This window comes from Heliangelus exortis, chromosome 9, assembly GCF_036169615.1.
Source record: "Heliangelus exortis chromosome 9, bHelExo1.hap1, whole genome shotgun sequence".
Taxonomy (NCBI): Eukaryota; Metazoa; Chordata; class Aves; order Apodiformes; family Trochilidae; genus Heliangelus; species Heliangelus exortis.
Genome location: NC_092430.1, coordinates 6,727,182 through 6,740,843, shown reverse-complemented (window position 1 = coordinate 6,740,843; position 13,662 = coordinate 6,727,182). Strand labels below are relative to the sequence as shown.

Here is a 13,662-nt window from a genome sequence, read left to right as displayed (position 1 = left end):
TTAATTGACATCCTACTAAATCCCATTTTACTGTGGGATTTATAAGCCTAATTCATTTATTTACTTCCAAAGATACCTTGCTAGCTGGCTATTTAGTTGAAGATAATTAAAGGAGAGCTGTTAATTTTCAGTTTTACATGTCTTGCTGCTATCTTATGTGTTTTAATAAACTGAAAGTAGTTAAGGTTATTTGTTTCAAAAATTCCTTTCTTATCTGTGCAGCAGAGGTCATGCCATTTTTAGATGCTTGTTTGTATGCAGGATGTCACAGGAAAATGCTGTCTTTATCCAAGTATATAGATGCTTCCCTGACTACACCTTTTGTTCAAGAGATGCCTGTTTGATGTGGGTATTTTGCCCTGGGATTAGATATGCAGGTTTGTAAAAGATTTGAAAACGACCAAAGGGAGGTATTCAGGACTAAAGAAATAAAAGAATTAGACAAGTTATAAAATATATTGTGGTATACCTTTTTCCAAGCCTTAGTTGCAGAATCTAGCCCTCCTGGTATTCATAAATTATCCCGATGTAGAGCACTGACAGCCATTATGTGTGTGAGAGACATGTAGTTTTTCCATCCTGGACTGGTTCTGACCAGAAGCTGACAAGGCTATGCCAAACAGAAATTCTGGGTGACAAAAGCAATTTTTCTGGTGACTATACCCATCAGGATAGGTTTCTATTGTTGCAGATAAATTGCTTTTTTTCTTTATTTTCATTTTGGTTTTTTTTTTTTTTTTTTTTTTGTCCCAAAGGGGCTTCAGTTAACATACTTCACCAGTCTGCATTTTTTTCAGATGCACACAGACTGATCTTGGCAAGTGGCCTGGCCTGGTATAGAGGGAGAGGGGTGGGGAGTGGGTGAGTGATCTGGAGAGATTCCCTAATTCCCTGTGTTAGCAGTTTTCAGAGTATTTCATAGCATTTTATTTCATGTAATTAATACAAGTCCAGGGCCAAATGATCTGAATAACATGATCAGTGTCTTAAAAGTGAATTTCTCTGTGTTTTATGATGCTCCAGGATGAACAGTGTAGATTGTGAGAAATCCAGGAACTGAGCAGGGAAAGGGCATTAAATCTGTGACCTAAATATGACACAATTTAGAATCTTTATCAGGAGAAAAAGGGAGAATTAATTAAGCTTTTTTGAACAGGCTGTTCCTCAAATGTTAACTTCTTCATTCTCCCTATACTTCTGTTAGAGCAGAAATGTCAGTTATTCAATTTTCTGTGATCCCAAAGGATTTTTATGATTGATTATCTGATATCCTGGAATGACACTTAATAATGCTTTGTACTGTAGTGTGACTTGTGCCAAATTTCTTAAAATATAAAATAGCACTGGTGTGTCAAAGGTTTTGATGTGACTTTTCTTGCCCTAGCATGACAAGAATATCCATTAAGCAGTTAAATAAACAACCTCTTGAAAAAGCTGTGTCCTTATGACCGATTCACTGAAAGTAATGAGCATTGCTTTCCTGAAAGTAATGAGCAGGTATCTCAACTCTGCCAGCAGTATGAATTGTTTTCTTGCCTGCTGATTTGCTGATATGATCTTACCCATCATGTCACTAATAAATGCAACCTGGCACTGGGAAATGTGATGATACTGTAAAATAAAAAATCTGGAAATAACATCATAAAATCATGGGGAGAATTTCTTTCCCCAGTTTTTCAGTGGCTTGTATCAGACAATTGGATTTCCTATCCTTTATTTGAGAATGATCTGAGAGAATTAAGTCTAGAAATGAAGGTGAAATTGTTCTCCTACTGGCAGACTGTAATTTCACTGACCTGCTAATTGCAAAAATTAGTTTGTCAGCTCTTAATTGGTAATTCATATTAGAGACTGCTTAATGTTTAACATTGATGATGTTAAACTGTGATGATGATAGACTGTGCCACACATGTTGTTCTAAAAATGTGAGCTCCAGGAAGCAGCTCTATCCCAGGCAATGCAAAAGGATCTGTTCAAAGTACTGCTAAATATTTTGTTTAAGCCACTGAATGTATTGACAAAAGAAGGTACTGGAGATTGTGCTCAATGTGGTATGGATTAGTGCTTAATAGGTGGAGTCCTGCACTTGCCAAACTTCAAGAAGTTCACTGAAAGAAGATTCGTGCAGTTCTTGTATCTCTTCTTGCTACCACCTTGGAAACAAACCTGAAGGGTCATATGGCAGTGACACTGAAAATGTCTGGCCAAAGTGTGTAAGAGCTTATCTGTTCCCAGATCCCAGGCTCTTAGCTTTCTTGTAATTGAGAAACCATGTAATGAACATGGATTGGGTCAGATGTGTACTGAAAGACCCACAGGAAATCAAGACCAGTGAGATACGTCTCGCCCCTGCCATGTCAGAGAAGTCTGCAGCTGTGATCTTTCCTTGTGGTATTATAGCTTCCTATTTTTTTTTCTTATTGGGAATTCCAGATGTGTGTGGAACTATTAGTGAAGAACTCAGTTTAAACTGCATGTTTTCTTAACCTCACCATTGGTAGTTGGATGGCAGTCTATTTCTACCTCAGGTACCATCACACTGTAAACAAGAGCACTGCCCTTCCCTTGTGACGTGCTGGTTGATAATCACTCTGAGTCACAATCTCCCAATCAGTGGTGTACAAAGTGAAATGAAAAATTCCAGCTGGCTCTTTCAAGAACAGTTTCCATCTGGAAGTCAGACTCCTTCATTCATATTTGGGTATCTAAACAATCTTCCTTTCACAGGGATCTGAACATGTACTGCTGTCGTTAAATTCAGTGGGAACTCAGCATATCTGAAAATCATACAGCTTCATTGTTTATGTGCCTGGCTTGGGATTTAAGTACCTAACTTCTGGGTTTGAAAATTGTAGTAACTCTTTGTTTCAAATAGTGAGGTATGCTACGGAAAATTGGTCTTTATTACAGGAATCCTACTGTCTGCAGGTGAGAATTGGAATATCTGAACTCAAAGTCTTCAGCATCTCTAGTGATTGACAGCTTAAAAAAATCTATCTTGTCTTCAGTGGAATTTAAGCGTAGGCTTAGCTTTAAGCCCATGCTGAGGTGCTTTGTCAAAGAGGGATGTAATACTGAATCCAGGTCTTAGGTAGGCAGATCAAGTCCTGAAGCTTCATTTCTCTGGCTTGCTGAGCATATTCTGCAACATCCCAGATGCAATTTCCTTTCCAGTGCATCTGATTTAGTGCTTATATTTTCTTAAAGCCCTTAATGTATTAGCATTTTAACAAAGGTAAAACCCAGGCCAACAAATCCAGAGGCATTCTTATTATTTTGCCAGGTTTGTGCTTATGACTTTTTTCTCGTCTGTGTGTGAAGTCAACTTGAAAACCATTTAAGTTAGGATTCCTTCAGTATTGCCTTCTTTGGGTAAAGGCACCTGGAGGCATAGCGCCTTGGAGACCGGTTTGACCAGTAGGCAGATGTTAGAAAACTGTTTCCCTGGATATCTTTGGAAAACTGTGGAGGTTGCTGTGCTGGTAGAGACTGAGAGATGCTCGGAGTAAGAAAAACTCAAACTTGAACTGAGAATGATCTGGCAACAGGGTTTGTTTTCTGTCAGTTTATTTATGATCTTACTGTTTTGATACAACCAAAATCGGATGACTTTCATGCAGGTAATTGTGAACCACTTTGAATAATAAAATTTGAATAATTTGTTTCAGCTGCCCTTTGGATGGCACAGTCTTTTTAGTATGATTGGTCACAGTGCACTTGAGGCCTGCTTTTAACTTTGTAAAAGTAAGGTAGACTTCTTAGTTGAATATCACTTAGGGTTTTACACTTGAGCATGAATGTGTGTGGAAATGATAGGTTGAAAGATCATTGTTTAAGGAGCTGCATTTTCAGATGCCTAATGTTGATGTATAGTAATGCAGTTTCTGTCAGAACACATTATCTGGATAGATATATGAAATTTCCAGTTCTCAGTGAACTGAGGCCTAGGGAATGACTAGCTCTAGTATTTGTTTTGTATGAGTTAAATTTGTACAGTTTTGGATCCTGTATACACAGAGGAGGGCCTGGCTGCTGCAATGTCTCATTCAATACAGATAATATTCTGGGGAGCTTCTGTGGAATTGCTTCCTTTGGCAGTATCCTTTGAGGCTGCAGGAAGGCTTCCCCCACTCCTGTTTCACATGGGGTATTGACTCTGATAAAGAATCACTGTTTATTTCATGATATGTTTCTCTCATACCCTATTTGCTACAGCCTCACATACCTGTAGGCGCCTGGCATAATAAAGTAAATTTTCCCATGGATTTTCAAGCGTTTTTATCTGAAGTGGTTCAACATGACCAGCTTTGGAAAGGATCATGGACTATTTGCACCATCTCTGGCCTAAGTGTTAAACATTATCTGCAGCTATTATGCTGAAAGGTGGGTTCGTACCAATTATTTGGCAGGTTGTCCTAAGCCAGCCAAAGACAAGAACCTCTAAGGCCAGCCCCAAATTTTGCACCTAGCTGCTTGTAAAGCAATATGACAGAAACACTATTCATGCAAAAGGTTTTCTCAGTGTCATCTCTGTGTAGTGATTACTGAGCTCTCCAGAATCTCATGTTACGATGTCATTGACACAATCATAATGTTTGCCAGTGGCAGGAATAGCCAGGAAGATGAATTTCCTTTTTCAGGTTGAGGTGATTTAACAAGATATTATGTCTCAAGAAGTACTGAGGCAAGTGTGGTGAGAAAACCCTGAGCCTGAAGGCATCCATCAGAGCTGATGTTTGTTCATGATCATAGGCTCTTACTTCCTCCCCTGCATGCTTTTGAGGACTCAGGGTAAAAAGCTCTCAGAAACAGTGTCTGGTTGCCAAAACAAAGATGTTTGGAGATGAACAGAATCTGGCAACAGAATCTGTGGGAGCTACACTCAGAAATTTTTCTGTGAAGGTTTCGTGGCATGCAGCACCATGGTGTCTGAGCACTGCCTAAACTTATCAAACATTTCTGTAAAGCTGTTTATTCACTGTTAATGAATTGAAGCATCTCCTCTGCCTTCTTCAGGGCATGTAGCTTCTCTGCCTGTCTCTGAACCAGACAGCATTTCCTTTCAGAAATATCTCATATTCATTATCTGGAAATACAGTATTTATGGGATGTGCTGTCATGGCCTTTGATAGCACAGAAGTCATCTGAGGTTGAGCTTCAAACTAAAATTAAGTTTTAATATCTGGAAATGAACTTAACTAAGTGAGGAGAAATCTTATTAGAAAGAAAGGGTTGTCAGGAGACTGATTAATTTGACTGTTTTAAACTTCAGTGTCTTAAGCATCTTATGTGATAAATGATACAGAACCGCCCCCTCTACTGAGAAAATAAATGTGTGCATCAGCTGGTTTAAGGTCTAGCTGGGTCTCACTGTGTCTTGTCTCTTGATGCATCCTTCTGATTGAGCCTCAATTCGTCTTCCTGTGTGAGTGGTGAACTGAATCTGGGAATCTGAGTTTATATTTGTATATACTTTTTTTTTTTTGATTATAGTACACTATATAGAAGTTTTGCTATAGTCTTAGAAACTAGCATACAAATGAGGAATAGAGGGTTGGAGAGGGATCTTCATGTTTCTGTCAGACTGTTAAAACCCACTGACTACACTAATTTAAAATACGAATTTTCTGTTGTTTTAAAAAAGTAATTTTCTGTAGTTTGACAGATAAAGGTAATTAGGAACCACTTCCACTTTTTAAGGTAATTAATATTATGGATTTTAAAATTCCTGTCCAGTAGATATTGAGTATATAATACTTAAATATACTGAAGTGATGCTTTAATACATAAAGCAAACATTAAGAACTGCTGGCAAGAGATGAGAGGGGCATTAAATGTTTAAGTTATTATCTTAGACTGCAGCTCTAAGGAATTACCCACTTAGATCCCAAATAATACAACCTGCTTATTTTTCCTAAACAATGTGCATCACTATATTCCAGATGCTTTTACATACTGTAAAACACTTCTACAGCAACATTACTATTAATTGGGGCAGGGGGCAGTGGCCAGTGGCAAAAGAGTACTGCTCCCTAGACTGCAGACATTTGAATTTCAGCAGTAGCCTTATTCTGATCCTTAGCAAGGGGCTCTGGAGCTTTCTGTTAATGTGGGAATTAGCTTTGGGATTGTGACTAGTTTCTTGATACCCTTTCACTATCAAGAGTTTTCTACTTTTTCTGGGATTAATGGAACAGCTTTTGTAATGCTGCTTTTTCTTTTGAAGCTTAGTCATCCAACATTGTGCTTGTGTCTCTTCATTCCTAGAACAATCATATTCTTTTTCAAATTTAGGTTGTGTGCTTTGCTTAGAACATGTTTTCCCTTTCCAAGCTGTGGAATGAGAAAGCAAACTGATTTTCTAGCTGCCTTTATCATCATTAAAATACATAGTCCCTCCCAGACAGAAACATAATCAGTGCATATCAACATTCAGTCTAGGTTCATAGCACAGTCACCAGTTCTCACAGTCATCCAAATGATGTGGGCTTGGAATAATCTCAATTTAAATTTTGTAATTTTGTTGCTGAAAGGGTATGCATGATGATGCGGAAGTGATCTCAGAATATTTTTTTATTTTATTTGACTTCTAGTTGTTATAGCAGTAATGGTTGCTGTTGCTGAGAAACTTAGAATTGAGAGATCTTATTAAAAAAATAGACTCTGTGCAAATTTACTCTGATGAGGAGATGAGAACATTACTGATGTTCTTATGATTGGTGAGAAGGCTGAGGAGTTAGGGTAGGCAGATGATTTTTCACTCTCACACATACTTCCTGACCTTTGGGAAGTCTCTGAGCTGCTAAGTCCCATCTGTAAACTAGAAATGCTAATGCTTCCACACAAAACTTGTGTCTTCTGGACATGAAGACACTGAAAAAACTGACTGAAGATAAAGAAGTACAAAACCCACCTCTCTTTAAATGATGGAGACATACTTGCATCCCTGCTTACATAATAGCCATGTCATAAAATGTCTCAGAAGGGTATGGTGATTTTCTAAATTATTGATTTATTACAGTTGGTATTATGTTATGTATTCAGTTTGATTCAAGAAACCAAAACCTAGTTCTCAATAATTTTGTTTATATTCGTCTAAGGTTAAAATGTTTAATCCACCTCAGCGTAGAATGATGTATCTATATTTGCTTTTATGTCAGATTCCTGCCATGGGCAAGTTTTTATGGACAGGTTACAGATATAGTATTACAGGGTTCACCATGAAAATGCTGACAGAAGCTAAAGTGCTGTAGCAATAACCATGAATTCATATGAAACATGTATTGCCCTTAGATGCACCGTAAAAACAAAAACTAGTCTGAAAGACTATTTTAAATAGCCTGTAAAATATCAAAACCTGCTGATTCCTTTTTTTTTTTTATCATGATTAAAGCTGCTGTGTTAACAGCCCTATTTCACCTGCATTTTAGCGTATGAAAGATTTGTCACCACTGATTTAAGTGGTTCTTGCCACAGATGTTGTATATACAGGATGATATTTCCTGGTGTGTACGAACAAAATACCTAAGTTGGGGACATAGTTCTTGACCTACACTGCTGGGGCTCTTGTACATTGCACTGGACCTTCCAACATGTAGCACAGTCATCTTTGTAAAATATCTGATGAATATTCTCTGGGTATCTTCATTACATTAAGCAGAACCTACATGGAGTCCTGCATGATAAAAGTGCACTAAGTCCTTAGAAATGTTTCATCCTTGGCAAAGCTGGATGGTTTTATTAGGCGATACGTAAGCACCCTCTCAAAAGCAGAATGTGGGTGGAAAGACCCTAAAACCTTAAAAAAAAAAAAAAAAAAAAAAAAAAAAGAGAGAGACTTGAAATGTTCCTTTCTGTTTAAGCATCTCTATCAGGTATTCTTAGTGTCTCATTTTAGAAAGGACAGCATTGATAAGGAGATAATTATAAATCTGTCTCACTTTCTCAGTATCTTCAGAGATGCCATGGCCATTGTCTGCTTTCCTGCTTTTCCTGGTGAGCTATAATTCTTTTCACATTCAAATAATTCTTCCTCTATAGCACCATATTGTCCAGTATAGCTTGTCATGTACATCAGGAGAACTATTTGCAGTTTTTTAATATGGTAGATTGCTCTCCAAGGCCACATTTGCACAGAGACCTTGTAAAAGAACACTGAAGACTTGTGCAGATGGTACCTCCTGTGGGAAAAAAATATAAAAAGCAAGCGAGCAGATTATCAGGGTCAGGCAATGCTGGACACGCAGGCAATGCTTGTTATGAGTGGACTAAGCTGGCACATTGGTGTAAATTCAGAACTCTCAGACATGAATTTTTTTCCACAGTAGCAGTTTCTCTATGAAGATTTATTTAGCATTTACCTCATGAACAGCTTGTGCCTGTTTTTTCATGCAACCATCTAAGACTTTCTGGAGCTGTAAACAAACTTCCTTAGGGTATTGAGCAGAGTAATAAATCAGGATTGTGGTTCTTCTGTGAACTACCACTACAAAAAGCAACTAGCCATCAGTTCTTGCTTTTCAGGGCACCTGGTATTAAAACTGGCTGCATGTGTGCTTTTCTGGGGGGAAGACATTAGTGATATCATGACAGTTAAATTTGCTCTGCTGTAGTAGATGGGTCTGTTATGTTTACAGGCAGTCTGCTGAGTTATCTAGAAAAATAGATTAAGCCCTTTGAGTCTAATTCTAGCTGGCTTTATGTCTGTACAAATGGCAGATAAATCAATGGAAACAAACCTGTTTTCTATCTGTGTAAAATGCCAAACTTCAGAAAAGATGGGATAAGTGACTGGATAATATGGAAAAATATAAAAACTTGTGTGTTTACATCTAAGTGAGCACACATGATCCTCAATAGTCCTTTCCCTGAGACAATCCATTTCCTCTGTATAGGTAGGAAATGTGTATATATGCAGATTTAGATTGAGAGACCAACCCCTACCAAAACAAAGTGCTCACGATGAATTCACCTGCAGATGAAATCTTAGTCTTTAATTTAAAACCATCCCCATGCTATCATAAAATTCAGATGTGTCAAGTTTTCTCTTGCAGGGTTTGTATGCTGCCATTTATTTTCTGAAACATGCAGTTTTCTATGTTCCCAACAGGGAAGCAAAGACTTACAAATCCCTATTTGCTTGCAAGATTTGACCTCATCGACTTGCTTGCACAGGTGCTAATTCCTCATGCTTAACAGTGATGACTCTGGTGGTCACCTCTTTATCCTCTTTGGGTGTTCTGTAGCAAAGAGAAAACCTAGGCACTAATAACTAGGGCTCCCCAGTGACTGTTAAATTCCATCCCCATGCAAAGGTCTGCTTCCTGCAAATAAGTAAAACAAGTAGAAATCATGACCATCTAAAATTGGGTGCTAGATAGATAAGAGGTGGTTCTGTATTTTGGGAACTACTGAATGTTTGCAAAGAGGGCTTTACTTGATAGGAAGTTCTGGAACTAATTTCAAATGACCTCAACATGTCAGAATCAAACATTGACATTTTCCTAAGGTGCACTAGCTGCCCCTTTGGCCCTACCATCACCTATCAGATAGGTGAAGCTTCACCTTCCACAGCACTGGACTCTATTCTGAGCCATCCAACTTGATGCAAGTTGTGACTCCAGAATGGAAGATACTAAATCACTCTTCTGAATCTGATTCAGAGTCTCCTGGTTCTTCTGTCATGCAAATTCAAAGCAACAGCTTTTATTCATTTCAGGGTGCTGCATAAATAATCCTCATTCATATATTACAGATCCTCTTCTGCTTTTATAGAAAGCCTGTGAGGTGGTCAAGTCCCTAACTAGGGAACCTGTCGTGGGTTGGTTTTTTTTTTCTGTTTAATATAAGTTTTGATAACCATGATTTAGTGTGTGGTGTGTTCATTAGGATGGGATTGGATTTCTTTCCCCCTTATGAGCTGCTGGCTCTGCTGGTTGGTATCTGGACTTTTAGAATCATGTGCACAGCCAGATAGATTTTTCACTTATTGAATGCCTTGAGGTACATCATCAGGTAGTCTTGATGTACCTATCAAATCCAGTGGGGACCTGAAGATGGACTCTGCTAAAAAAAATTATTTAAACATGACACCTGGATGAGTGCCAGGTGATTGTCCCAATCTCCCTTTACAGCTGGATAACCTGTGTCAACCACTACTTAAACACTCTGTAAGACACCTTTGTGATCTGTTCCCATGTTTTAGGCCAAGCTAAGGCTTCTCCACTACAGTTTTGTATTCTCTGGACACAGCATCTCATCTGTATCACTTCTGTAATTGAGAATTGTAATCCTGTTCTCTGCATAAAAATCTCTTGCATTCCAGTTTTTCCTTTTGGATCATCTAGACCATCCAGACACTATGTAACATAAAACTTAGGCATTTTTTTTTTTTTTCTGTTTTGCCTCCGTAGACCTACATCCTGCTTCACATTCAAGAAAAAAATCTGGGCACAGTACTACAGCTGAAGCTTCACCAGAGGTGAAGGTGAGTAAAGGCTGGATTACATACATTTAGAATATATTCCTGTTTAGACATCCTACTGTGACTGTACCTATATTAAGGTGACTCCTGTTTCACTTTCTACAAGCCATTGCCCTTTACTCTATTTCTAGCACCGTTCTTGATCCTTTCCTTGCCCAGCAGACTATTCCTGCATAAATGTTAGAGCCTTACATTAATTCTCATTATAGGATTTTCTTAATTCCCTGTGTTACTTGCACAGGATAAGGATACAATTTAGCCCTAATGAGCACTTGTAAATATTTTCTTATACGTGTCCCTTAAGTGCAAGCCAGTAAATCTTCAAAGTCCATCTGACTGGCACATCATGACTGGGAATTCCCTGGGAACTCATAGAGCTGCTGTTGTGCCTGCTGTTCAGCCTTAGCAATCCATGCAAAAAAAGAATGGCAGCAAAAAATTAATGGGTACATTCCTACACATTCTCTTCATTTTGCAAACATGCTGAACTCATACTGTAAAAAAACCCAAATAACCCTATTTAGACATAGTCCTATGCAAATCCACTAGAATAACCTGATCCTTATGAAGAACTGATGTACTGAAATACAATGCAAAACTGTTATTTCCAGGTAGGACCTTTGTAAGACCTGCATATCCAAAAAGATCTAAAGAGATTAACACTTTATTAAGTAGTACAGAGAGCACCTGCTGGCAGCTTATCCTCTACTGGTGGCTCTATATTTTAAATAAATGGTGCAGGAAGGTTCACACAACTTTAAAATTATTTGGTTTCCGTGAGTAGTGACTGCACTTTATAAAGTCAGTCTCCCTTTTTTGTCCTGTCTCTACTTGAAAGATTACAAAACAAAGATTACAAGACCAGCTTAATGTGATAATTCATTCGGTTTTGTGTTACTTAATTTGTGTTCTTCCATCTTTGTGGTTTGAATATGGACCTAATTGAGCAGTTACTTTTCCTTTATCTAGCTGGTAAGTACATTGGTAAGCAATGGCAACGACATAGTAACTCACATTAATAGAATCACATAATTTCCTGATAACACCAATTATCTTCTGTCATTCCTGCTATGTAATTAAAATGTTTAATTGTTTTCTTTAGATAAGGAAAGGTTATAAAAGCTATAACAATTTGTGTGGACTTAATGACCAGCTGGTTTTAATAGCCTAAAGCCTTTAGTTATCAAGCCTTTCAAGCAATCATTGATTTCAGAAAAGCACCCTGTACCTGGACCATTCACATATTCTCTTGCACTTTAGCCATATTAGACCTTGCAATCAATTAATCCCACATATACCACTTTTGCAATTATCTTACCCTGACCTCAGTCTACCCACTAGATCTACAGTGTGAATCAGGTTATGCCATGTCATTGAGTATGATGATCTAATGTGGGGATCAAGGTAAGAATTATGTGGCCATGGTCTATTCATGTTGACAGAGATCCACTTAATGTGAAACAGTCCAAAAATCAACTGACAGGAAAGAATTTGAAAGCCTTTGATTTAAGCCTTTGATTTTTCTGTTCATCTTAGAGGTGTCATTACACTGGCAGGAGTCGTATGCATTGCTGCACTTGCAGCAGAAATGGAAAGAGGGGGAAAAAAAATTAAGAAAAGTAGGTTTGTATTAATATACAAATATGAGAGAATTAATATGCTACTTCTCTCTAAAGAAGTTCACCTCTGTTTAAAGGCTTCTGCTTCTTGTCTTTATCTGAAAACCTGTGTTAATATGGGGGTGGTGGTCATCATTGCCTGTGAGTGTGATTGACCCTGATTTCTCTGACAAGAGATTCTCTGTCAGTTACTTAAAACTGATGTTAATCTTCATTTGTGTAGACTCAAAGCTCCATGCATATTGCTTCCCTCAGACCAAATTCATGTTCATCTCCTTGGGATATAAATGGAGCAAGATCTGAACTGGACTAGTTATTGGAAAGTAGTTTATAGTATCTTGTAAATTAGAAATCTGTGATCTGTGTGGCTTTCTGTCTGTCTGTTGTCTTTTCAACTGTTCAGTTTGCATTAGGCATCACAACAGAGAAGGTTGCTTGAATTAAAAACTTGGGATGTGAACAGACTCAAGATACTGGGGTATAAAATCTGCAAATATTTAGTCTTGTCATCTTCAGTTTGGTGGTTTTCTTGTCATATGCTACTTTAGCCTTGATGCTTATTTGCCCACCTTACACACTTGGAGTGTCTTCCACTTCCAGCACTCTTTTATGGTTTGAGGTAATAAGGAATCAGCAGCAGTTGATGAAACACCTCTGAGATCAGCAACAGGTCCTAGCTTATACATATCTTTCATTGATGGTTATTTACCAGTAAATTTACTGTTATATCATCCCCAGTCATCTGCTAAGTACTTTGGAAAATGATGTATAGGACGGGGCAGTAGAGATGATGTAAATTGTTTTATGAATGGTGTAAATCACCAGACATGTTCTGATTCCTATTTGCAGTAACTTGCTTTGAAAAAAGGTATATAAGAGATTGATCTCCAATTATTTTGATCAACAGCTCATTCTGCCACTTCTCAAATGTTCCTAATAAATGTAAACTTTTCTCCTGACATGTCCTGCCTTTAAATAGAATAAATATCTCTCTTATCACAAGATGAAAAATGTACAAATTATATTAATTTTGCTAGCTTTGTTTACCAATATGAATTTTTTTCTTGTCTAAAGTGCCCTATAAGAAATGCTACATTTGACATTATTATGATAAAATCTAAACATGGCAAGCTGGTTAACAGCTACATTGTACTGAGTACCAATATACACTGAAAGATCCCATCCTAAGAGCATGCAGTCCCAACAGACCAGGCAGATAATGAGTCTAGTAAATGAGAGGCTGCTTTATGGGGCAGGTTAGCAGCATTTTATGTCATTGTTGAAAAATAAAGTGCATTTGAGCAGTCTAATGGCATTTAGCAGGAATCTCTGGGTTACATGTGCAAGCAAGAATAATTTCCTGGAAAGTTTTATCTCTGCTCTGGAATTCTGTAGTAGGGTTAGAAAATACGTAGAAAGAATACTAGCAAACAGTGTGGGATTTTATTGTAATTTTGTTAGGAATCTATTGATTCCATCCCTTTAAAGTCCTGTGAGACTCTTACAATGTGAAAATTAGGTTCTTATGATTTACTGTTCTATTCAAGCTGCTTGGTGTAT

The 13,662-nt window shown here is 37.7% G+C and overlaps 1 long non-coding RNA gene across 3 annotated transcripts in view; it reads left to right on the top strand.

Annotated features, from left to right (window-relative positions):
* Window positions 1-13,662, top strand: part of LOC139799485 (uncharacterized) — a 101,210-nt gene that overhangs the window by 24,118 nt on the left and 63,430 nt on the right. For all 3 annotated transcript variants that reach the window (XR_011727297.1, XR_011727295.1, XR_011727296.1), the window contains exon 3: window positions 10,413-10,486. This is a non-coding gene — a long non-coding RNA (uncharacterized lncRNA). The remainder of the gene's footprint in view (window positions 1-10,412; window positions 10,487-13,662) is intronic.